Source organism: Carettochelys insculpta, chromosome 2 (assembly GCF_033958435.1).
Source record: "Carettochelys insculpta isolate YL-2023 chromosome 2, ASM3395843v1, whole genome shotgun sequence".
NCBI lineage: Eukaryota > Metazoa > Chordata > Testudines > Carettochelyidae > Carettochelys > Carettochelys insculpta.
Window position 1 is genome coordinate 17,882,263 of NC_134138.1, and position 25,977 is coordinate 17,908,239.

The 25,977-nt window shown below is 45.3% G+C and overlaps 1 long non-coding RNA gene across 4 annotated transcripts in view; it reads left to right on the top strand.

The window, feature by feature from the left end:
* LOC142009104 (uncharacterized) overlaps nucleotides 1-25,977 on the top strand; it is an 81,173-nt gene that overhangs the window by 9,106 nt on the left and 46,090 nt on the right. For 3 of the 4 annotated variants that reach the window (XR_012644331.1, XR_012644329.1, XR_012644330.1), the window contains exon 2: nucleotides 4,615-4,682. This is a non-coding gene — a long non-coding RNA (uncharacterized LOC142009104). Of the gene's footprint in view, nucleotides 1-4,614; nucleotides 4,683-25,546; nucleotides 25,577-25,977 lie in introns of all 4 variants that reach the window. The other variant, XR_012644332.1, reaches the window with a different exon arrangement.

A 25,977-nucleotide genomic window follows, 5' to 3' on the forward strand; every position in this document is an offset into this window, starting at 1 on the left:
GAATATGGAGATATTTAGACTTTGCTTCTGTTTAAAATTTTTGTCCCACAACTTTTGTAGTTTTCTTTGGTTGGGGCGGGGGGGGAGGAATTGTAGTGCTATTAATATTCTTAGATTTTGAGGCCAGAAGGAACCATTGTGATAAAGTTTGACCATCTACATAACATGGGCCATGGAACTTATATGGGAAAATCCTCCAATCTTTATTTAAAAATTGTTAGTGATAGAGAAGCCTCCATGACCTTTTCTAAATTGGTCAATGATTAATTGTTAAATTCACACACAATTTTAGCATGGAATTTCTTAGTCATTCAAAACTTCATCTGATTACAATTGTATACAGCTTCTGAAATGAACGTTTTTAGAAACTTAAACTCCCACAGAATGGAAATACATAATGACCCCCAAGGTGTCCTGTTAAGCATAAGTGAGATTTAAATTCATTCTACCATTGTGGAGAAGTGAGCATTAGATATGTTATACCTAGAACTGTTTATCCCTCTGTGTTTGGATATTTGTGTGCTGTTGACATAGAAAACTGAAATTTCAAACTTTAAATTGATGCTTTGCCGTAAGAAGCCTTAACATCAGATCTACTCCACTGTTCTAAATATTTATCTTGTTTTAAAAAATCTGGTGGTAAATTCTCTTCAAATAGAGAAAATGTTGGAAACATTGACAATAAAGTTCCAGGGTTCAGTTTCTCAAAGTTTGTTCACTGTATGTTTCAGTGACCTGGGAAAAGGAATGTACACTAGAGGGATTAAATATTTGCTGAGATGACACAAACTCTGCTTTTGTCTGAGTCAGGAGGTGGGAGGAGTGGGCAAATGGCAGCTGTCAATAAAAAAAAGAGGCAAGGAATCAAATTCAGAGGGTATGTCTTGTTTACCCACCAGGGACTTATACACCTGGCGTTGGTTTATCATGTCATTGAAGATGCAGTAAATTGATCTCTAAGCTTGTTCCTGTTCTTGACAGTACTCCACCAAAACTAGAAACACAGCTGGTGTCAATGGGAGGGTGGCCCTGTCAACCTTACCGTGTGGAAGGCCCCGCAGTAGGTATGTTGACTTGTTACCCAGTTTGCATAGGTGAAGTAGACCAATGGTAAAAGTCAGCGTGGACAAGGGCAGAGTACATTAGCTAGATTAAAAGCCTTAGCAAACTGTTTTGTGTTTTGGATAAATTTTAACTACGAAATTAGCATATGAAAATAGAATTTACGTAAATATGAATTTTGTAAAACAGTCGAGCTAGAAACCATGAGAAGGTGCAGAGGCAGAATGGCTGGAGCTGCATGAACTGAGGGGCAGGAGAATCCTTGTTGCCAGCCCTTATCACCACTCTCAAGGAGCACGTGTGGAGGTGCCATGAGGCAGGAGCAGCTGGAATGACATGGACTGAAAGTCTTGTATCAAGTCTTCCAATTACACGTGTGGCTTATGAGGTTCAGTCTCAAGTTGTGTCTGCACTACAAGCATAAAGCAATTTCATTAAAATTGATTTATTAATGCTGGGTTTTATCTATTTGATTTTTGAGCATCCTCATCTTCTCACAGGCTCCTCATAAAATCGACTTATTGCTGCCACACACGTCACCAAAATCGACTGTTGCAGTGGTGTACTGAGGGAACAGTTCCCTGAGCCCTGTAGCATTCTGGGTATTTTCACTGGTACAGCACGTGGGGAAAAAATGACCCGCAAGCGTCTGTGGGTATCTGACGACATCTTCCTGCATTTCTTTTCCTACATTTCATTTCTGTCATTCCCCTGCCGTGTTAACCAAATGTTTGAAAATGGTCTGCTGTGGGCCACTTTCCCCCAGGAGGCTAAAAGACCTCTGACTATAGCCAGCCCCTGGCCTTTGGACAAAGCCCATACAACACTAGAGTGGCTGTCCTTCCAGGGCAATTTTTTTGTATTGTCTTCTGTTGACTGAAAATCATGTCCACCAAGGGAGACTCCCCCAGCTGCCCCACCCCAGCTGCTGCAAGGCTGCTGAATAGCTGCCAGCCCCCCAGTATCCGACTGGCAGAGGGAGACTTGCCCCAGACCGCTACATGACCCTCATTGTGCGCACAAGCTGCCTGGCAACTTGCGCAGTACGTTGTTGGTTCAGGGTCAAGCCATGTCATGTGGCTGGGCCTGGGAAAGTTCCAGGCTGTGTGGCACCTCTGGGGGGAGCGAAGGAAGGGGATTTGGGGGTCAGGACAAATTGTAAACAGGAAGAGAACTTCATTTCATCCGTCATACAATCATGGCCCCCTACCCACAGCCTAGCTGCCATGTGTTGTGGGGCAGGGTGGGTGGGAGGCCAGCAGCTAGCACCAGGCAGCACAGAAGAAAGACAGGAGAGGTAGACACAACCACAGATCCCACAGCTGTGCTAATAGCAAAGAAAGAAAGAGAAGGTTTTTCAGCCTCTCCTATAAGCATGACCCTACAGCTATGAGCTTCCAGCTGCCTAATTGAAATGTTAATCCTGTTGCCTAATTCCTCTGCACCTGAAAGCAGAGGAGATGAAAGAGGCCAGAGTGGAGAACTATGCGGCATCGTATGGCACATACGGGACATCTCTGGCAGTTCGTTAATTCAAAGGCATGGTGCTTCCTCACTACCCTTCATTTGGAATTTTAAATTTGAACTGAATGCTACACGCATCAGGTTATGATGATATATTAATATGTCTATTTTAGTGCACCGTAAATCGAGCTAATGGAATTTACAGTGAAAACAGGCACTTGGTAAAAATCAGGCTAAATGCCTTAAAACCTTGTAGTGTAGACATAGCCTCAGTGGGATGGGCAGGAGGGAGTACAGGCCTGTAATCTGGAACAGTCACTGAGGGAACTGTGCATGGTGCTCCTAAATTATGCAAGGGAGGAGAAGGTGGAAGATTAGATTTTTTTTTCTCCCCCCACCCCCAATTCAGTATTAAGAAAGGGACTTCTGAAATCTTGCTTTCATGTGTGGTTATCAGTCTAGTTCTCTACCTATATTGTCTAATTAGACTGAAAGCTGTTAACAGTAGGCACATAAAATGCCTGGCCCAATCTCTGTGGCTCCTGGGCAGAACTGTAATATAAATGCTAAATGTGGAGAAAGTTCTGTGTCTGTGTTGGGTGCAAATAACTTTTTGTTTTCTTAAAACTTAATGTTAATTATTAGGTGCCTAAATAAAGGCATGAAATATGGAGAAATTATTCAGGCTTTTTCTGTTCAGGTCACGCTGGGAAATTGGACATACCACTGTTTAAAATATATAATTTATATTTATACTGAGAACAACTCAGTGGCCCTATTATAAATTACAACTATTCAAAAAAGTTAAGGCACATCTATAGTTCTGTGAAAGTGAGGGGTAGAAGGATTAAAAGAAAAAAAAATACTCAAGAGTGTCCTAGATACTGTTGTGGCATGGCTGAGGGCTCTGTAAAGGCATATGGAATCCTACAGGAAAAAGAAAGCCAAGGTATCACAAGCTATTTGTTCCAGCACAAATGTGAAGCTGAAGAACAACTTGACACTGCTAATCCACTATTTTTGTTCTCTAAAAACAAGATAAATATAGATACATTAAAATGCTATGAGTTTAGTGGACTTTCTTCAGCCACTTCCTTTTATCAGCCAACAGAAACAGTGTAGCTCAGACAACTACAGGGTCTGCAAGTGTCACTACAGAGTTTGTTTTGGCAGATTCAAGGTGTCTGTATATATATATTTTTTTGACAATAGTTTAGTTTTTACCAAGTTAAATTAGAGTTGCTAAAGTTGTCTATTTAGACACTACACACTAGGTAAAAGGTAACCATATCTGCCATAAGACTCAAAGGTAGAATCATCGTAGAACACTAGGACTGGAAAGGACCTCGAGAGACCATCAAGTCCAGCCTGCTGCCCTCATGGCAGGACCAAGTACTGTCTAGACCATCCCTGACAGACATCTATCTAACCAGTTCATAAATATCTCCCGGGATGGAGATTCCACAGTCTCCGTAGGCAATTTATTAAATTTATCTTAATTCAGAACTGCATTTGTTTCTTCAGGGATCGATGAGCAGTTGTTTTTGTTTGTTAAATTAGTCTTAGCTATTGGTATCAGACATATTTCAGTTAATTTTAATATTAAAGCTGCAAGTTTATACCTTATGCTGACAGGATTTCTTCAGAACTTTATTTTGAGCAGGCAGTTATTTTGAGAATCTTTTGTGCAGAATTCTAGTTTTGCAGCTAGCTGCAAAGAGATGCAGCTTATGTGTGACACACATGGCTGCTGAAGTTCAATGGCATTATTAGGACTGTTAGGTTTTCCAGTGGCCTCACTGTCAGTTGATATATTTGAACAAGTGAGTTATTCAGGGTTGCCTATGTATTTTACAGTTTCCCCATTGAATTCTTGGGATCTCTAGAAAAACAAAACCCATTTTGACTTGTGAAGAGCACACCACACTTTCGTAGCACAAAACCTTCAGAGTATACATTTTCCAGTAGCTTAAGTTTCTTTTGCACAGCTATGCTCCATGCCCAGAAGTGGTATAGGTTCCATGGCCAGAGGCTTTTGTTCTAACAACATTTCTTTTTTTTTTTTTTTTTTTTTTTTTATTGGTACAGGTTAGACCTCCCTGGTCCGGAACCCTCATGACCTGACCGGTCCCAAACAAAGGAGCTTGCTGGACCAGGTAATGTCAGTTCCAGTACCTCTGCTGCTGTATTCAAGGCTCTCCCAGTGGCCATTAGTGGACCCTGGGGCCACTGGGCTCCTGGGGTGCTCTCATCCAGCAACATCTGTGGTCCTGCCAGACCAGAGATGTTCAATCGGTAACAGATTTCAGTTGATTTATTGGCATTTATGTAGCTCTTAAGCTTTTTACTTGGTTTCAGTGCCATTGTGCAGCTAAATTCCTATACTGGTACTACTTTGCATCTGGGATGTTTGAGCTGGAACCAAAAGATCCAGTGGAAAAGGGCACACATAAGAGGTGTCTGTGTCCCTCATCTTCCTGGACGTATGCAAAGATGCTACTTGCCTTTTTGTGCTGCAGGCTATGCACTGAACACAAGTTCAGCATATGGAACCTCTGTCTGTACCTTGTTCCAGTTGTACTGGTGAATCTCTGTAAACCTGACTCCTTAACTTAACCATGGACTCACAAACCAACATGCTTTTTTTCTCTTTCTCTGCAGAAAGTAGGATTTCATTTTCTCCACAGTGAGAGAACGGTAGCCTTCAGTCTTAAATTAGGGGCCTTTATTTCTGCTGCTGAGTTCTACTCCATTGCCTCTTGCAGCCCACCCACCTTCCGCTTTCAAGCCCTGCAGAACATGCCAGTGAAATTTCAGAATGTGAACATTCCAGTGCTTCATAGGGAACTCTGTCCCTTTCCTGCTGTCTTTGCAAGGGGGGACAGCAATAGCCCTAAACTAGCACTGTCCGTGTTCAGAACCTAAATTAGCGGTGAAGACATCAGGCTGAGCTCTTTACAGGCTTCTGATATTTTGCTCATTTAAAAGAGGGGGCTTTCCTTTTTAACTACTTTCCCCTTTCCTCCCGATGTTTCATAAACCTTCATTAACTGAAAAATGTCTTGCGGTTATGCTCATCTGTGTTATGGCATCTATCCGTAACAGAGAGTTTGTAATATTTTCTGAGGGTAGGGAAACTTTGACCTGGGCATAGGTTTCTGACTTCAGAAACCTAATCACAGTTATAACTGGTTTTCATTTTTTGAATATAGTGACAAATTGAATTGCCTTAACGTGCACACCAGGTACCTAGGGAACTACCAAACCTGTTGCTCAGTTAAAAGGCTGTGTATGTCCAGTAATAACAGACAGCAGTGAAACTTCAGAAGGAGAAATTTAGTTTCGGGAACGTATGTAAGCAAGTATCCTTTTAATTCTCAAAGAAACACAACTTTCAGCATAGAAACCTATTACAAAGTCAGAAGTGAGAAATAGCTATAGTTGCTTTCTTTAAAAAAATTTTAGACATTAAGAAATGGATTCCAGCCTACAGTAGCATATCTGATAACATCGGCTAGCGGTTTGTCAAAATTATTGCTGCTTGCTACATATCTGAATTGGTAATGAGACTGTCATTTACACAACAGGAGGGTTTTTTGTGCTGTATCTGACAGTAAAGTCTAATTTAAAATCGACTTTGTATTTGAGAGTTTGTGCATCTGTCTGTCCAGCCAACTAACTGAGTTTGTTCAAGAACTCCTCCTAAAATGGTAAGAACTAGATCAGGGCTAAGCCAACCTTTTACGTCGGGTCCCACTTTTCATTTGTGCGGGTAGCAGGACACCCTTCCCCACCCATCACCTGTCTGATGTAATCCAAGCCAACAGAAATTTTTTATTAGGGTCATGTTAATAAAACAAACAAGGAAAAACCTTTTCTTTTTTAAAAAAAGGACGTGCTAAGTATGTAAAATGCAAAATCTTTCTTGATGTATAAATATGACTACACATGCATAAAAACAGTAACCTATTTCAACATTTTTAATGAGATGGATAACCCTGAAATCCAGTAGCCAATCATGCTATGCTGCCCCCCTTTTTGAAACTTCACATCCCACCAAGGGGCGCTTGCCCCCCGCTTTGCTCACTGCTGCGCTAGACCACCAACCTCTTCTCATACCTTAAAATAAGATCAGGTATGTGTGGTGTTTTTTTTTTTTTTTTTTAAATATATGTAGATATACCTATCTCATAAAACTGAAAGGGACCTTCAGAGGTCATCGAGTCCAGTCCCTTGCCCTGGTTGTGCCACGACAATGGGATGTGCATGAAATACAGTTGTTTCTCATCAAACAAAGGGAAAGACCTGGTAGCCGGGACAGTCATAGTGCAGAATGATTACTGGGACGGCAGCAAGCAAGCACACCCTGGAAAGTCCTGGAGAACTGCAGAGCAACAGGCAGCGAGACTGCCACTGCCCTGGCTTGACCCAGGGCAGCAACAGTGGCAACTGGTTAACACAGCCTCCACTGCACTAGCCTGGCCCCAGGGAGCAGATCCAGTGGTTGGGCATCACCTCACCCATTGGCCTGGCCCTGAGGAGTGCCACCAGTACCTTCCCCACCTCCCGCCCTCTTGCCTTAATCCACCCCTCACACACTTCCCAATCCCTTGCCCTGACTCCTGCATTCTGTACCTCCAGCTCCCTGCCCTGAAGGACCCAAGTAACTCTGGGTAAATCTTCTGGTATATCATCTCACTTTGCCATGTAAAACATTGATGACTCTGATAATCATTAATTTTGAACAGGATATTAATTTTCAGTATAAAAGGGAGAATAGATGGAGCTACTTTGCAGGGGCAAAATAAACAGAATTCTCTCTCATAGTTGATACCAAAAGCACTAACGTGCTGCTTAGAAAGTTGTTTAATAAGTACCATATTGAGGTTTCATTAAAAAATAAAAACATCCACAATGAGACTGTACCAAAAGAAGTAAATGTTGATTTTTATCACCTTCTTCCAACTCCTTCCTCCACATTTTTAAGGGTTCAGTTGTTCTCACTTTGAAGTTCACTGGAAGTTTTCCATTGACTTGCATAGTAATTGAATCATTCCTTTAGTTGTATTTTTAAATATTTAAAAAAAAAAAAAAAAAGCGGAGTCTTTCTAAGTGCACAGTGCAATGGAAAGGTTGGGAAGTACTAGGATTAAGACTGCCCATCCGGTCTTAATTCAGCCCGTTGGGCATATGCATCATAATACAGTGTTTAACTGCCTGGTCTCATCCTATTTTTTTCCATAGGACCCTTGCCTCATTCAGTGCACAAGGTGTGAGTGGTGCTTTCTGAATGGGGTATCTTCTGAGATTCATTGTTAATTGTGGGTGGGGTTAAATCGACCCTATCCATCTCTTGTTGTGTAAGAGCAACTACAGATTAATTTCCTCATTGGCTTTTTTTTTTTTTTTGATGACACTCCGTACTGTAGTATGTGAGTGCTTTGTAAGCTTGTCTTCAAAGTGCTCCTGTGCTTAAGGCAGAATTATTCTGTTTTACAGATCAGAAATTAAAGCGTAGATATTAAGGCTAACATTGACACGTTTCTGCTAATTTTAGATGTCTTACTTGAGACTTTGAGTTTCTATAGAGGATTCTTGCCCAACTCTTGGGTCGCGTCAAAATGCTGAGGGTCCAACTGTCTGCCATATCTGGAGTTGGATAGGAAGAATTTTCCTGTGAATCAGATTGACAGAGACCATGGGGTATGGCATCATGGGGTATAAATCACATCGTGGTTTAACTTAATGTAAATGGTGGATTCTCTAAGTTAATGTCATTAAATCCCACTGTGAGTAATTCAGTAGCTCAGGTAGAGGTTATGGGTCTAGTGCAGGGGTGGCCAACCTTTTTTCATTGCGGGCCACATGGAAATTTTTTTACATGTCCTGTGGGCCAAACAAAATCGGCCCAAACCACCCCACCTCCAGGTTTAACTGCATAAAATATCAAACAAGTCACTTTGCAATAACATGGGTGCAACTAATTTTTTACATGTCCACATTTTTCAAGCATTATTGTTCAATTTAATATTTCATGTAGTAAAAAGGTAACACAAATATTCCAACCCCCAACACTTGCCCAGGCTTAACCCCTCTTAGCCCCAAACTCTCCCCCCACCCACCTACCTCACACAGGAGCTCTGTGTGCTGCTGCTGCTGTCCCCCACCTTCACTGGTCCACCTCCTCCTCAACATGGCTGTGTGGCTCCCCATAGCCCTGCTACTGACTTCCCCCACTTGCAGTGTGGGTGGCTCCCTGCCCTGCCGCACTGAAATAATGGCACTTGGTTTAATTAACTTGTCGGGGGGGATCCCTCCTGCTGGCCATTAAACCAGTTAAACTGAGTTCCTTTATTTCAGTGTGGCAGGGCAGGGAGCTGGAGGAGGAGTCAGTGGTGGCAGCAGCTTCCAGAACTGCAAGTGTCTCCTTAAAGATCCACATGCTTCTCTGGCACTGCATGTTGCTGACCATTCGCCCCAAAGCTGGCTGTCAAAATGGCGCTGCTGGTGGCTCCGCAAGCCAGATGAAAAGGCTCTTCTGGCTGGATTCTGTCCTGTGGGCCATGTGTTGGCCACCCTGGTCTAGTGCAAAACAGGGTGGGCAGTTTCTGTGGCTTGCAGTGTGCAGGAGGTCAGACTAGATGATCCTTCTGTCCCTACGGTGTGTGAGCCCATCTATTCCTGAGTCCAAAGCATGTGCAAATGACATGAAATTCAATAGGAGTTTTAAGTGTCCAGTACAGGTTCTGTACACAGTATTTGAAAATGATTCTTTCCTCTGTTTGCAAAAGCACAGGCGTAGATCTGCACCAGTTATTCCAAAACTAGTGACTTCCACACCGTTGTATAATGGGAAGGCAACACTAGGCCTGGCACAGCAGTGTTTCCTTAAGTACTCTAACCTCATGCTGCCCTGCTAAACTTGTTTTTCTGTGCAGTTAGACTTGTTCTCGGAGTACTTTAAACTTCTGTACAACTGCTGTGTGTACCCTTTTGAGGAAGCACTAGTAACCAAAGATATTTGGGACTGGAGAGGACTTTATGTGGAAAAAACCATGTAAGATACACGTATGGCCATGCTGAGCTTAAAACACAACCCTTCCAGCAGCCCAGTACTTCTGAATAACCTCTGGTAACTAACAAACATGCATATTTGGGTGCCATAAGTAAATAACAGGTAAGTAAATCACGTTTTCAAGTGTCTTTGTAACTCACATTTGTGATCTGACTGTCACACCTTAACAATGTTTTATGCTAGCTACCTTGCGTACTTTAAAAGCTGAGCAATAACTGGGCTTCTTCTTCGAGTGTCCCCGTGAGTGCTCCACGTTAGGTGTCGGGCTCGCCCGGCGCCGCAGATCGGATCTTCCAAGCAGTTTCTGCCAGACCGCGCATGCGCCGGTGCGTGCCGCTCCCTTGCGTGCTCCTGGCCACGTGCGCAATCCGGTCCCCGCCAGTTCCTCTTAACCGCCGTCAGCTGCAGACGGAATCCGACTAGGCTACGGCCAAGTTAGCGTATTCAGTGGTTTTTAGTTGTTTTCTTTAAAAGTTTTCAAGTTCTTAGGCTATTGTTAAGTTAGCCAGTTGTTGTTTCTTGTTTGTTTTTTTGAAAATAACAAGCGGGACGGCATTCAGTCCAGTCCTAGTAACAAGCGGAGCACCGGAGGCCAGGAGCCTAGGGCCATTAGCCCTCCTGCCGTGGCAGGCTATCGGAGAGGGGGAAAACAGCACAGAGAAGGTGCTAAGTACCTCATTAACAACTAAAAGACTCACCAACAATGTCCTCTTCAGGATTCAAGAAATGTGAGTCTTGCCGAGAGGCAATGCCAGCGTCTGATGGGCACAGTCACTGTATAAGGTGCCTTGGAGTCCCATGTCACACACAAATGCTCCTTCTGTGCAAAATTAACAGCCAGAGCAAGGAAGGACAGGGAGATGCGGCTTAAAATGCTGCTATTCGACAAGGCCCTCCAGCCAGACATGCCGGAGCGGCCGCAGCAGGAGGGACCCTCCGGGGCCCATAAAAGGAAAGCTGCCTCCCTCACCCCATCAGCGCAAAAACGGAGGAAAGTCTCCCCAACCTGATCCCTGCCGGCAGCAACAGCGAGCGGGACGGGAGGAGCGCACAGCCCCCAGCTGCAGCAACAGCTGATCGTCGGCAGCACGGAGAGCCACGTGGAGGCGGCTCAGCCTCCGATGATCAAACAGCCGCCCCGCACCGCAGGCAGGGCGGCGCCTAAACAAGTGCCGGTACCGGCGGCACCGCAGGCAGCGGCACCGACCCCCGGGGAACTGGCGGTGCAGAGCGCGCAGGCACGCAGCGTGCAGGCACCGGAGGGCACCGCCCATGAGCGTGCCGAGCGCAGCGCGGACAGGGCTGAGATCCCCTGCACGTCAGGGGGTGCAGCCACCCCCTCAAGGGAGGGGGAAGGCTGCACAGAAAACAAGGCACTGCAGCCCCTCTCCAGACAGGGCTGCAGAGTTGTTTTCTCTTAGCCCTCCGCTCATGCTGCAGACTCCAACTAGAAGGCAGGGGTCCCCCCTAGCCTACCCGGAGCCCCCGTCTCCATTTTTACAACCAGCCTCACCCTGGCTGGGACCACCTTCACCCTTCTTGGGGTTTGAGCTGCTGGAGTACTATCACAAATCGCTCTCTCCAGTGTCCCAGGTCTCTCGACGATCTCGCTCCCCCAGACGCAGCGGGTATGCACCAAGGGAGTGGTCCAGGTCACCTTCCCAAGAACAGTGCCCATGCTGCCATGGTCGTCCCTATCATGCCGGGGCATAGACACCACCGGCAATCTACCAGGGAAAGATCCCTGCAGACGGTCCCGTATCCCCGAGGGCAATCGCGAACGGGGACAGAGACTCAAGTATCTCAGGGGGAACTGGTTATGGAACCCCGAGATTTTCCCTTGCCAGCTTCCAGCGAGCGGATGTACCATCACCAACAGGAACCGGAAGGGTCCAGAGAGGCGTATCCTAGTGGTTCCTCGCTCTCCTCCCTGGACGAGGCTACGGCCCCGGGGGACGTCCATCCTCCGGACGACCTCAAACAGTTTCAAGAGCTGTTTAAAAGGGTGGCCTTCACGCAAGGCATCCAGACAGCAGAGGTGCAAGAGAAACACCATAAGCTCCTCAAAAATCTGAGACCTCCGGCCTCCTCCAAAATAGCAATACTGCTTGACGAAGCAATCTTGGAGTCCGCCACTATGATATGGCAGACCCCTGCGACTATCCCGCCTGTCCACAAGAGAGCGGACAAGAAATACGTCGTGCTGGCGAAGGGCATGGAGTTCCTGTTCAGCCACCCACAACCAAATTCCTTGGTGGTAGTCGTCGCAACAAAGATCAAAGACATCTCAATTCAAGACGGGGAACAGACAAAGATGCCAAGAAGCTAGAGCTGTTCGGCAGAAAGGTCTACTCCTCCTCCACACTACTGTTGCGAATGGCAAATTACGCAGCGCATCTAGCAAACCACAATTTCGACAACTACACTAGGTTAACCTCCCTCATGGACTCGCTTCCAGAGGACAAGAAACCGGCGCTCAAGGCCATCGTGCAAGAAGGCTACGCGGCCTCGGATGGGAGTTCAGATCGCCTTGGATGTTGCGGACACAGCAGCACGCTCCACAGCTACAGCAGTGGTGATGCAAAGGGAGTCCTGGCTCCAGACTTCAGGTATACCGAGGGATCTGCAGGCAAAGATCGTCGATCTTCCCTTCGACTCGCAGAAGCTGTTTGCTGAATCAACTGACTTGGTCCTTCATTCTAGTAAAGATTCAAGAGCCACCCTTAGGACCCTGGGGATTTACACCCCTCCATACAGAAAGAAAAAGTACTACCCTCAACAAAGGCGGTACCAGTACCAGCAACAGCGCCCCCAGTACCACAGGGGTTATGAGCAAGGGCGACATCAACAGCACCAGCAGTACAGAACTCCCAGGCGACATTCCCAACAGAGCCGTGCGTCCTCGGGGCAGGGCCAAAGGCCACAAGTTTGACGCACAGATCCAGGGCTGCGCCATCAATACCATCGCACAAGGTCATCTGAAGCGGTTATTCTACCATCGCCTCTGACCATTCTACGACCAGTGGCAAAGGATCACCACAGACAAATGGGTGCTGGAGATCATAGCCACGGGGTACGCCATCTCCTTCCAGTCGCTCCCACCGCCGCTACCTCCACCCAGGCCCCACCTCCAGGAGGCCTCCCACGTAGCGAGGCTCAAGCAGGAGGTAGACCATCTCATGCTCATGGGGCAGTGGAAAGAGTTCCAGAGCAACTGCAAGGGAAAGGGTTCTACTCGAGGTACTTCCTCACGGAGAAAAAGACAGGAGGCTGGAGGCCCATCTTAGATCTTCGAGGCCTCAACCGGTACCTGCACAAGCAACGCTTTCGGATGATCACAATCGCCTCCATCCTTACGGCACTAGATGATGGAGATTGGTTCGCAGCCCTCGACTTACAAGACGCGTATGTTCACATAACTATCCATCCGGCTCACCGACGATTCCTCCAGTTCATGGTAGGCAAAGAACATTTTCAATACAAAGTCCTACTGTTTGGCCTCTCCTCGGCCCCCCAGAGTCTTCACCAAGACCTTGGCAGTGGTGTCAGCCTACCTGCACAGACGGGGGTATTTATATTCCCGTATCTGGACGACTGCCTACTCAAAGGGGCCTCGGAGGAGGAGGTACTACGCATCATACGCGTCACAGCAGGCACGTTCTCTTCGCGCAGCCTGGTTATCAATCTAGCAAAATCAAAGAGAGACCCCACACAGGACATAGAGTTCATAGGGGCACGCATAAATTCTGTTTACAGCGAGAGTGTATCTACCAGAGACACTCTTTCGGGCCATCAGCTCCCTCGTGCAAGTCATCACCTTCAGCCCTACGGTGCCGGTTCTGACGTGCTTACAGCTGCTGGGCCACATGGCAGCAGCGACGTTCGTAGTACAGAACGCCAGGTTACACATGCGCAGCATGCAACACTGGCTGGCGAGCGTCTATAAACCGGCAGCACACACCGTTCACAGGGTGGTGTCGCCCACAACAGAGGTGCGCAAATCCCTGCAATGGTGGGTAAACCCCAAGAACTTGCTAACAGGGGTACCCTTCCTCCAACCACAAATATCGGTTTTTCTTACTACAGATGCCTCCCTCATAGGGTGGGGAGCACACATGGGCGAAGAGGTGACGCAAGGGCTGTGGTCCTCCACGGAGCAGTCACTGCACATAAATATACTGGAGCTCAGAGCAGTGTTCAATGCCTGCAGACACTTTCGAGACCATATACAAGGCAAAGTAGTCGGGATCAGTACAGACAATACCTCCACCATGTTTTATATCAATCGGCAAGGAGGAGCTCGGTCCTGGGCCTTATGTGCGGAAGCAATCCGGTTTTGGAACTGGTGCATCGCCAACAATATAATCTTGAAAGCCTCGTACTTACCAGGCGCTCACAATGTGAAGGCAGACCAGCTGAGCAGGCGTTTCGCACTCGCGCACGAGTGGCAGATCCGTCCTGATCTGCTACGACCAATTTTTCACGCATGTGGTTTTCCCCAGATAGACCTGTTTGCCACGCAACACAACAACAAGTGCCCACGATTCTGCTCCAGGGCAGGACTGGGACGGGGGTCCCTGGGGGACGCATTCGCGATCTCCTGGAGGGGCCCCCTGCTTTACGCTTTTCCTCCCACAGTGCTGATCCACAAAGTGTTGCAGAAAGCCAGGAGGGAAGGAGCCCGAATGATCCTGATAGTCCCAATGTGGGATCGACAGCAATGGTTCCCTCTACTCCTGTGCATGTCGGACTGTCCACCAATGCCCCTTCCGGTGGCGCCGGATCTGCTCACGCAAGCCCAGGGGTCCATAGTGCATCCGCACCCCCAAGGCCTGCGACTACAAGTGTGGTTAATCCATGACTCAGCTCCCTAGAGAGCACATGTACGGAGGAAGTGCAACAAGTCCTAGAAAGCAGCAGGAGGACTTCCACCAGGAAGACCTACAAGCAGAAATGGACTCGCTTCACAGCATGGTGTTCTACCAAACAGCTAGCCCCCCTTTCGGTGCCTATACCTGTAATATTAGAGTATTTACTGGACCTCGAGAGGACTCTCACTATCCTCGTTAAAGGTCCACCTTGCCGCCATTTCGGCGTTCAGACACGAAGAAGAAGGGCACATGGTGTTCGCCCATCCCATGGTTACCAGGTTCCTCAAAGGGTTGGTAAACCTATACCCCCCTCGGAAACTGCTTCCACCTTCGTGGAACTTGGACCTGGTGCTTAATGCGCTAACAGGACCACCGTTCGAGCCTTTGGCCACGGTTTCCCTCCGCCTCCTTATGATAAAGACGACCTTTCTTCTCGCAATCACGTCAGCTCGCGGGGTGAGCGAGCTTGCGGCAGTTATGGCAACGCCACCCTGCACTGTTTTTTCCAAGGAGGCGGTAACCATACGGCTGCATCCAGCCTTTGTTCCTAAAGTTTCTTCTGAGTTTCACATTAACAAACCTATTGTCTTACCCTCGTTTTATCCAAAGCCTCCTAACTCTAACAAAGAGGCGCGCCTACACCTCCTGGACGTGAGGAGGGCGCTAGCCTCTATATAGACAGGACCAAGTCCTTCCGGAAAACGGATAGACTCCTAGTCTCTCTCGCTCCCAAATCAAAAGGAGAAGGTCTCTCTTCGCAGGGAATCTCGAAGCACATCGTATCCTGCATAAAAATGTGCTACGAACTCAGACTCCTTTACTGGCCACGCCCAGGTCTCACTCCACTAGGGCGGTGGCGGCATCAACAGCCTTTTTCAAGGGCGTTGCGCTAAAAGACATTTGCAGAGCGGCGACCTGGTCATCCTATGACACCTTCGCCAAACATTACGCCCTTCACAGGGTATTCCAAGAGGATATCCGCCTTTCGACAGCGGTCCTCTCGGGGACAAGCTGTACATGATCCGATTACCCACCTCCTATCTTGGGTTACTGCTGGGTAGTCACCTAATGTGGAGCACCCACGGGGACACTCGAAGAAGAAAGAAAGGTTACTCACCGTAGTAACGGTGGTTCTTCGAGATGTGTCCCCGTGGGTGCTCCACTACCCGCCCATCTTCCCTGCTTTGGATCTCTGTTTAGTGTTTTTTGCAGGAGCATCCGAGGCGGTTGGTCAAGGAACTGGCGGGGACCGGATCGTGCACGTGGCCAGGAGCGCGCAAGGGAGCGGCGCGCACCGGCGCATGCGCGGTCCGGCAGAAACTGCTTGGAAGATCCGATCTGCGGCGCCGGGCGAGCCCGACACCTTATGTGGAGCACCCATGGGGACACATCTCGAAGAACCACCATTACTACGGTGAGTAACCTTTCTTTTCCTTTCAGAGTTAGCTATCAGAATGGGAAATATTTAAAGACAAATACCAGCATTTTTTCCAAACAAAAAAGCAGTCCAGTAGCATTTGAAAGACTAACAAAATAATTTATTAGGTGATGAGCTTTCATGGGATAGACCCACTTCTTCAGACCATAGCCATACCAGAACAGACTCAATATTTAAGGCACAGAGAACCAAAAATAGTAATCAATGTTGACAAATCAGAAAAACATTATCAAGGTGAGCACATTTTTTCCAGTTTGAGTTCTCTCAACTCCTTGTCTGTCTTGCATGATAGCAACTGACGAGCAACCCAAAACTATAGATAACTGCAACTTGGACAGGTATGGCTTAGTTGATTTTGACGTGTATGTAGTTTTTGTTTTTAAATAGAGCTTGTTTTTAGTATTTTTAATAAAGGAAAAAAAAGACTGGACCAAGTCACTTCTAACATCAGCAAAGGTCTGCTATCAGGCTATGACAGCAAGTAATACATGCATACAATGATTGGAACTGTCAGCCCTTGTTTTTAATTTTGTGTGGTATTTAAAGATATACCTACCAGAATCTGGAAGCTGAACTTTAGGCCTATACATGCTATTTTTTCCCCCAATAAAGCCTAACTTTTTTAAAAAAGGGCTCTTTTGTATGTGTTAGAATGAGAGCTATTCCCCTCTAGCAACATGCATTGCATATTATATATGCCAACAATTTTCATAGCCGTGGTAGTACACACAGTGTAGAAACAACATTTTCTTCGTGAATTATGCTTTTATACTTAAGTATATGGAGATACACATCTCAGAGCTGGAAGGTCATCAAATTTAGTCCCCTGCCCTCTTGGCAGGACCAAGCGCCATCTCTCTCCCTGACTTTTATTTAAAAAAAAAAAAAATCTGTTTGCCTCAGATCCTAAGTGGCCCCCTCAAGGATTGAGCTCACAACCCTGAGTTTAGCTTGCCAGTGCTCAAACCACTGAGCTATCCCTCCCTTTAATTACTCTGAAAATACATCTGTCCATAGAAATACTGGCATAAACTAATAGTGTTTCACATATGATTATTCCTTTGTGAAAGCATAGTGTGGCTAGTCTATCAACCAATTTGCTTGGTTTAAAATTTAATTATGGATTATAACTACGGATGGTAGCACAGGTATTTTGCTATCTGGACTCAACAGGCTCAGGTATGACTTTTTTCAAGCATTATTAAAATCAAGATCAATTACAAATATCAAACACAAAACTCAATTTTATAGAACTGCCTGAATTGCAGTTTGTTGAACACTCCTAAAGGACTGTTTTAGCAGCTAGTGTCAATGGGAAGCCATTCCAAATAGTTGGTTTTATTCTTGGGGGTAGGGGGGAAGAGCTAAGCTCATTGCCTAATAAATAAATTTGTTAGCCTTCAAGCCTTCAAGGAAAGTGAGATAAAGGAGATGGGTTTTCCAAAACAGGCTTGTTGGAATGTTTGTAGTTCTTTAAATAACAATGCTGGATGTCCTTAGATATGACTTTTAAAATGCAAATATTACACTGGCTAACATTTTTAAAGTGGATGTTCTGATTCTTCAGCTGTAAGCTCTTCATGGTTTGAGCTATTTTGAAGAAGTTTGTCTATGCAATGCATGGCTGAATAGGCCCTTGTCTCTGTGGGGCCCTCTGGGCACTGCTGCTGTACAAAAATATGTTGATTTTTGAAAAAGGACAAGCTGTATTAAACCAGACACTGATGCTTCTCTGATTATAGTTATTTGCATGCTTTGAATTACTTCTGGTGAAGTCCATGGAAAATCCTGTTTATTTCAGTTGAGATCAGGATAAGACCTAATATAGTTATGGTTTGAGCAGCTTTGCCTATATAGGCATGTTTTTGGTGTGTGCACCTCTGCAGGATTTCACATAAACTCAGGCAGCTTTAATTGCACTTGAAATCCCTACAGCCCTTCTAGATTGCTGCAGCATTGCCCTCTGACCTGAGGTAATTCTCACTCCCAAATTGCTGAGAAATCTAACTAACCTGGATTTCTAGTTTTTAGAATGTGGTGTTCTCTTTCCAGGGCATTCTGTGGGCTGAATCACATTCTTGAAGCTCCTTCTAGTTGTTGGTGGCCAAGCCCAGTTTGCTATCTTTCCATGTCTTTCACTGATTTCCATTAGAAACACAACAAATTACTGCAGCCCATATAGAAAAAGGTAAGTGTCAGGATCCTATAGTCCTAACTTTTCCCAGGTTTGTCTGGGGCTTACTGTAGGCTATGATACAGTACTTGCTGGTGATTCACTTCACATTTGTACAGTAGAATGGTCCAGCAGCTCGTATCACCATCAACACACTGGACTATAAATGTGAGAAGTTGATGATTAAGGGTGACATGCCCCACATGGGACCTGCTTCAAAAGACTCTACAGCAGATGCTGTTTGCAGCCACTGCATTTTAAAGTCAATGAAAGTTTCCTGAAGACCAGTGCATTTGCTTGCTTCTCCTAGTTTCAACATTCATGCCCCCTGTAGTGATTCCTTCTGTGTTTCGTGCTGAGCAAGGCTAACAGTCAGTCTGCAAGTGTACCTTTGATTTCCTCTTTAGTATTTTTTAAGATGTAGTTATCCGTTGCCCATTTTAAGAGTGGAAGGCTGAGAGTACAAGTCAGAGGAAACCAAAGATCCTCAATCTAAAGTGGAGCTACCTCATTCAGAAGTGGTAATGTTACCATTACCCTGGATTATTATGTAGGATAACACTTGGTTAAGTTTTTTGAGCATCCAACCAAATTATATCACATGCTTCCTCAGTTGTCTCATTAGGAATGGGAATACCCGCCACCTGGTATTCTCCCACCACCATACATGATCTACATGATCTATAGGTGACTACACAGCACTTGTGAAGTCAGGTGTGATTCACTGAATTTCCATCATTTGTGTTCCTTTGGCACTATTCTCTCCACCCCTCCATCTGCTCTTTGGTAGGATGGAGGTCAACAGTGATGCCTACTTAAAATTAAAGGACTTCAGGTATTGCTCAGGTGATAAATGTCCAGTATTTAAGCCTGAAGGAGAAATTAAATATTTCTCATGGTGGAGACATCCACTGGCCATCCTTGTATAGTCAACATTTTGATAAGCCTAAGGATATATTGCATGGTTTAATTATTTAATAATCTTACTTTCTGTAATATGGTTAATATTTCTGCCATGTTTATGTAGTTTGAGCCATGGAGAAATGCTTTTTTTTCCCTCAGGTCAGGGTAAAGTGCTGCAGTTTTCCAGCTAGAAGAACATGAATTTAAAAGCAAAACCTAAAATAAGGCCTATGCTGATGTGAACTGGGCAGGTCTGAACTAGCAATAATATCCAGATAAGTAGCTGTCTTCACTCAGCGAAACAAATTGCTGATCAACTTAAACAAAAAAACAGGCTAGCTAAAGCATCACTTTGCATTTTAGGACTTTAAATTGGAGGATAGGAACCCTCTTCTTGGGTTGAACTAATTTTTCATAAGGCTAATTCATTGTTTACTATCAAAACAAAAAGCAGTCAAGTAGCACTTTAAAAAGACTAGCAACATAGTTTATTAGGTGAGCTTTCGTGGGACAGACCCACTTCTTCAGACCATAACCAGACCAGAAGAAGTGGGTCTGTCCCACGAAAGCTCACCTAATAAACTATGTTGCTAGTCTTTTTAAAGTGCTACTTGACTGCGTTTTGTTTTGATAGTGTATAGACTAGCACGGCTTCCTCTCTGTTACTATTCATTATTTACTGTACACTTTGTCATGGTAAATACATCTTGTGCAGCTTTAAAACAGCCCCACAAAATGGATGGGCTTTTTATGTTCAGCAGTTATCTGTTAAAGTTCATTGTATTGATGTTTCTGAATGAGAAATATAACTTGGGTTTGAGTTCATCATCTTTTTAAGTAACTGTAGATCTTTCCAGTTTACAGTTTAATGAATGCTATAAAGAAATAGTCTATTCATGATAGATTGTGGCCACCCAGAATAATTGATTTTTGTGATAACTTCCAAAAGTTTTGGAATCAGTTGTGCTGTTCACAAAGATTACCTGTATCTGCATGATCTTTCTTTGTAAGAAATTCCCAGTCCTGCCTTCTGCAACTGGATCCATCTGGATGCACCCCATTCGTGCATAGAGCCCACACTTATTAAATAGAATTAATCCTGGGATCTCGCTGAACATTTCTGCTCCATCTGTCTTATTGCAAATTCATAAAGGAGAATCTATCTTTCAAAGTATGTCTTGTAAATGGGAGGTGTGCACACTGTTGCTTGGGTCCTTAACTCAATTTTGGTGTGTTTGGAAAATAAGATGAAAGTCTGAATGCTTCATTTAAACCATTGCTCTGGGATAGGGATGTGTTAGAGGGTTCAGTATGCACGCTGCCCCAGGGAGAGAAAAGTACTCCAGATTTCTCTCACTGCAGCAGTTTGGGCCCAAGTGAGAGACACCTCTCTGCCCACTGCCGCTCCAGGATGCACAGCCAGGGGGAAGGGTGCATGTCTCCTTACTGGTTCATCTGACCTCTATGCTCCCCAGCCAGAATGAGGAATTTACAAACCATGCACTTTCCCTTTGCTCTTTGTGAAGAGGGAACAGCCAGCAATGTTATTCTACAAATGGGGGTGTTGGGGGGGGGGGAGGTTCAGGCCCTTAATGGTCTCCCTAAAGTGCGCTGGGGGAAAGCAGCTCACGGCTGAGGCAGTCCTGGACAGGATGGAGGAGCACGAATGTTTCCAGGCCAAAGAGTAGCAAGCCAGTGCAGGAGCCCCGCCAGGACTGACAGCTGTATCCCCCACCTGCCCCACAGTAGTGGAGGGCCAGGTGCCACAGATCCTGACTGTCCTGCGGCAGCCTGGGTTGGGAGACTGCCGTGGGGCTAGGAGTTGGACCTCCTGCCAGCGCCACAGCAGAGCAGGGCTGGGAGCAGAAGCCCACACTTGGCTCATGGCAGCAGGGGCAAGGTGGCTGCTGCCAGCCTTGTGGCAGCATGGGGGCTAGGAGCCAGAGTCCCCACCAGCCCTGTGGAGGTGGGCAGGGCCTGGCTGGAGCCCTGTGGCAGCCCCTGGGAGCTTGGCAGGGCCGGAGTCCCAGGGAGAGATGCTGGGGCTGTCTGTGTTCAGAAGCACTACACCTCTTCTCAGCTGGCAGATTTCCCTGTTCAAGGACCTGTCAGGTCCTGGGCATGCCATGTCAGGGAAGTGCAGCCTGTAGTAGATACTTCCATCATTAGAAGCCTTTCTATCAAATTTAATGTTACTGTTGTGCAGGCAAAGGACAGGTGGAGCTGTGGCTTTGCCTTCTCGTGCTAGAGAACAGCTGAGCTGTCATGGAGGGGGATTTTAATCTATTGAACTTGCTCACTTATCTTGTTCATGCCCCCTCTCCCTCCAAAGCAAGGAGTTAACCAGGGAGGGAGAGGGGAAGACTGTAACTATTTCTTCTGTTTTGGCCTTACTCGGGGTAGCTTGCAAAATTATGCCCTTAGCCTAAGTTTGTGTGTACAAAGATGCACAGGCAAAGGATTGCCTGGGTTGTAGCCCCCTGGAAAATTTTGGTCTCTGTAAGTTGTCAGAAATCAGGGCCTGCAGCAGAAGCAGTCTCAGGGAGCCTCGTGAATGCAGGTAACTCATCGTAGTGTGTGAGACGAAGTGGGGGGTAAGGGAATATTTTTTTCCTGCCCTGTGTGACTTAAAGAGCCGCTAAACCTACCCTTGATCCCAGCTGCAGTTCTGTGCCTGCTCAAAGCATTCACCCGTGGGTGTGATATCCTCTGCTTTACCTCACTCCATGTAACTCAGGCTGTGTCTACACTATAAGCTAAAATCAAATTTATTAAAATCGGTTTATTAACACTGGGTTTTATCAATACACTTTGAACATTCCCCCATGGTCCTTACAAAATCGACTTATGGCTGTCATACACAAGTAGCTTAAATTGACTGCTGCAGTAGCGTATTGTGGGAACTTATCCCACAGTTCCCTGAGCCCTGTAGCATTCTGGCTATCTTCACTGGTGCAGCCTGAGGGGGAAAAAAAAATGCCCTGCAAGTGGATGTGGGTACCTGCTGATGTCTTCCCACATTTCATTCCTGTGTTGTGTTAAACAAATGTCCCCTTTTCCAGGTGTGGTCTGACCCTTAGAACAAGAATTTTTGTCCTCGGAACCACTGCAAAACCCTTACACCCAATCCATCACCTAGAAATGTACATCTAAGTACCCATGGGCATTACACTGAACGTATGTCCAGTCAACTGTCAGTGGCACTTTCGGTGCCTATGGGTAACAGGGATCCAGGGGTTAATTATGGAGAGGGAGCTTGAGAAACGGCTGCCACAACTGGAATGAGTACAGTTTAAATCCTTTAACAATGATCCATTGGGGAGCAAGTCTGGTCCCAGCCCTTGCCTGTGGGTGCTTGATGCTCCGTTGCCTCTGGCTTTATCAGCCACTGGAGACTTTCTCTGGGCAGCTGCCAGCACCTGAAAATTGTGACCAGCCAGGGAGACCCACCACCTGCCCCTTTTAACATCATGTCTGGGCTTGGGTTTAGGTTTAGACCTGGCAAAGATGTAGACGTCCAGGAAAAGGAGACCCTTACAACAAATATTTAAGTAGACCTGGGTATTACACTGAAACAGCAAGGAGTCATTGAAGCAGTTACAGCTGAAGGTGGCTAAAAGACCCGCTGGCTACAGCTAGTACCTGAAAATTGTGACCAGTGAGGGAGATTTCTCCCAGGTGGCTAAAAGACCCCAGACTATAGGCAGCCCTTTGGCTTTTGGATAAAGCCCCTTCAAGAATTTCCTCTGAGAGGACAGCCCCTCCCCTGGCAAAGTATTTTCTTCTGTGGCCCAAAAATTGTGACTGCCCCGGACTGGCTACGGCACCCTCACTCAATGCAAACTGCCTAGCACCTTGCATCACACATCATTGTATTGGTTTGGGGTCAAGCCACATGATGTGCCTGGGTCCTGGAAAGTTCCTAAACTGTGGTGCCTCTTGGGGAGGGGAGGGAAGGGAGGGGATGTGGAGGGCAGGAGAACATGTAAATGGCAAAAAATAAGTTTCCTGGCCTATCACACAAGCATGACCCTCACCCACAGCCTAGCTGCCACATGGTGCGGGTGGAGGGGGCAGCGGCTGGCGCTGGGCAGTGCAGGGGAAAAAAAAGGCAACTAGCAGAGATAGCCATAGACCCCAAAGCCATGCTAATAGGAAAGAAAAAGATTTTTTTCAGTCTCTCATGATCCTACAGCCACAGGCTTGCAGGTGCTGAATTGAAATAATATTCCTGTTGCCTGATTTCCTCCACACCTGACAGCAGTGGAGATGGAAGAGGCCAGAGTGGAGAACTGTGAGACATCTGCAGGACATTTCTGGAGGCTAATGAATTTGATTTAAAGACATGGTGCTTTCTCACTACCCCTCGGTCAGAATTTTAAGTTCCATCTGAATGCTACGCCCATCAGGTTACTACAATATGATACTCACATTGTTGATATTAGTGCACGCATACATCAAACCAATGGAATTTACAGTGAAGACAGGCACTTGGTAAAATCAGGCTAAATACCTTAAAATCGATATCTCGTAGTGTAGATATAGTCTGTGTTTGGCTCTTGTCCCCGATTCGTGACTTCTGACTCCAGCTCTGGTTTCTGACTCTTAATTCCTGGTTACTGCCTCCTGCCCGTCCACTTGGCATGACTGCTTACGCCTTGTCTCTGTCATCAGGAAGCTAGGCTTACTGCTGGAGTACTTGTTTTCCCTTTCTTTGCCTGTTCTTTGGTTCTGCTTACTGTCTGTTCTAAAACCTTGTTTTGTTCCGGCAGCTCTTTTTGTTTTATGTTTTCAGTACAGCGACCATATCTTTAACTCCTGACTTTATTGTGCCCATGATCTCCTATTTATCCCTTTAATAATACCTGGAAAATATCGGACTCTTTTTGTCTCACCCTCATGTCTCCAGAGTAGATGATATTAGGTTCAGTAGAAAGGTTTGGGGACGCAGGAACCTAAATGAATCCTTCACTGTTTACAGACTGTTTACATTCTTATCTCTTCCAACAAGCCTATAGTTCCTCATAGAATCATTGTCTGATTAAGCAGTCCAGTAACTTTACTTGGAACTTGCTAATGTCCCCATGCTAAATAATTCATCTTGATTGGGGCTGTACCCTTTGTTTGCATAATTTAGTAGTGCATATGGGCACTACTATGTAGGCCAACCAAGGCCACAGTCCAGCCTTGTGAGGGTTGCCAGAGTGCATGCACCCATAGAACTCATTGAAGGATGAGGGGGCTAACAGTAGTTTAGAAGGGATTCATGAATGAACAAAAATTATAATGCTCCTTTATGCCCTGGTGTATGCCCGTGTGAGAAAGTAGCATTCACATAGCGAGAGAGAGAGAGAGGGAGAGTGTGTGTGTGTGTGTGTGTGTGTGTGTGTGTGTGTGTGTATATATATATATATATATATATATATATATATATATATGGACTAATCTCTGCACCAAAAGCCACAGTTCTTGAACTCTGCTCCTGGTTCTGATAGATTCTTTGGCTTTGTGAAGGTCACTAAATTCTATTTTTGCAGATCTGGGAAACTGAGAAGTTAAGAGGCTTGTCTCAAAATTGTGTAGCTTTTTGATGCAGTAAAGCACTTTTTAAGCATTTATCTGCAAACTTAAATGTGAGTGATGAGTGAATAATGCCTTTTTGTTTCAGACACTCTGTCTGAGGGCTAAGCCCATAATAAGTTTGAGGCTTTAAAAAGTTGTGGCTATGTATCCAAGAGCAAGTATAGTCTGAATAATTTTAAGTGTTGTCAATCACTAATTTTTCATGCATGGATACGTCAAACGGCTTGATAGATTTTTATCAAATGTTCCATACCCAACAAGTCCTATTTAGGCTGGAAATAAGTGAAACTGAAGCTTAAGGGAGTGTTTCTTCCCCACCCCCACTCCCTCCCCAGAAAAAAGTTACTGCTGGTAAATAAGGGCTTATGTTGTTGGTTTTTTTTTTTGTTTGTTTTAATGGTGCTCTTCAGCCATAATCATCACAGTCAATTATTCAAGGTTAAATACTTTAGTTAACTAACATTTTGCAGAAAATTACTGAATATTTGCCTTGAAGAAATTTGTGAATTATGAGAACATGGAGATTCTTAAAATTAAGAAGAGCCTCCTAGTAGAATATAATGGCTTTAGCTGTTTTCTGTACTTCTCGTGCTTATTGGTGAACATCACGTGTCATTTGTAGCCTCGAGTTTATAGAGAAAGGAATCTACTTCTAGTAGTTCTTTGAAGTCTTTTCCTATCACAGTTCTGACTGTTTCTGGGCATTTACTCTGTCACGACAATTTCTTTTCTATAGTTCCTTAGTGTTTTAAGCTTTTTAACTGCAAGAGACAATCTCTAAATGCCACAAAAAGAAGGAAAAAATCTTACTGAAGGTACCCAAAACTAGTTCAACCCTTGCCTTTTAGCAGTTTAACTTACTACAATATGTCATTTTCAAGGTCATATATTTATTCTTTTAAAAATAGGTACCACATAACCATTTTATCATGTGATAATACTCCTTATACTCTTTATTCTGTTCCTTTTGGTTTTAGTCTAATATCTACTTTGTGGCTGAACTTGAGGTACAATGTTTGTGCAAAACTAACTTCTTTCTTGATTTACGTTTGTCTCATTTAATTTTAGTTCACTTTGGCTGTCTGAGTTTAGCAATCAGCTTTCTTTCAAGTTTTTGCTTGCATAAGGCTTCCAGTGCTCAGCTACTTGACTCCTTTAAAAAAACAAGTTTATTACAACAAAGTAATTAATTTACTCCCCTTGCAGTTCTGTGTAATAGCAATTACCTTTCACATTAATGGCTGGATATAGTAGTGATCATGCTTAACTCAGAGCTTTTTAGTATAGAAAGTTATTCCCCCCTGCACAGCCATATCCTCAGTAGAAGCTTTATTATCCAGCAACCCTGAGAACTGGCGGTGCTGGATAATCACGTGTTGACTATTGGAGCAGGGCTCGTGGTGGCTGG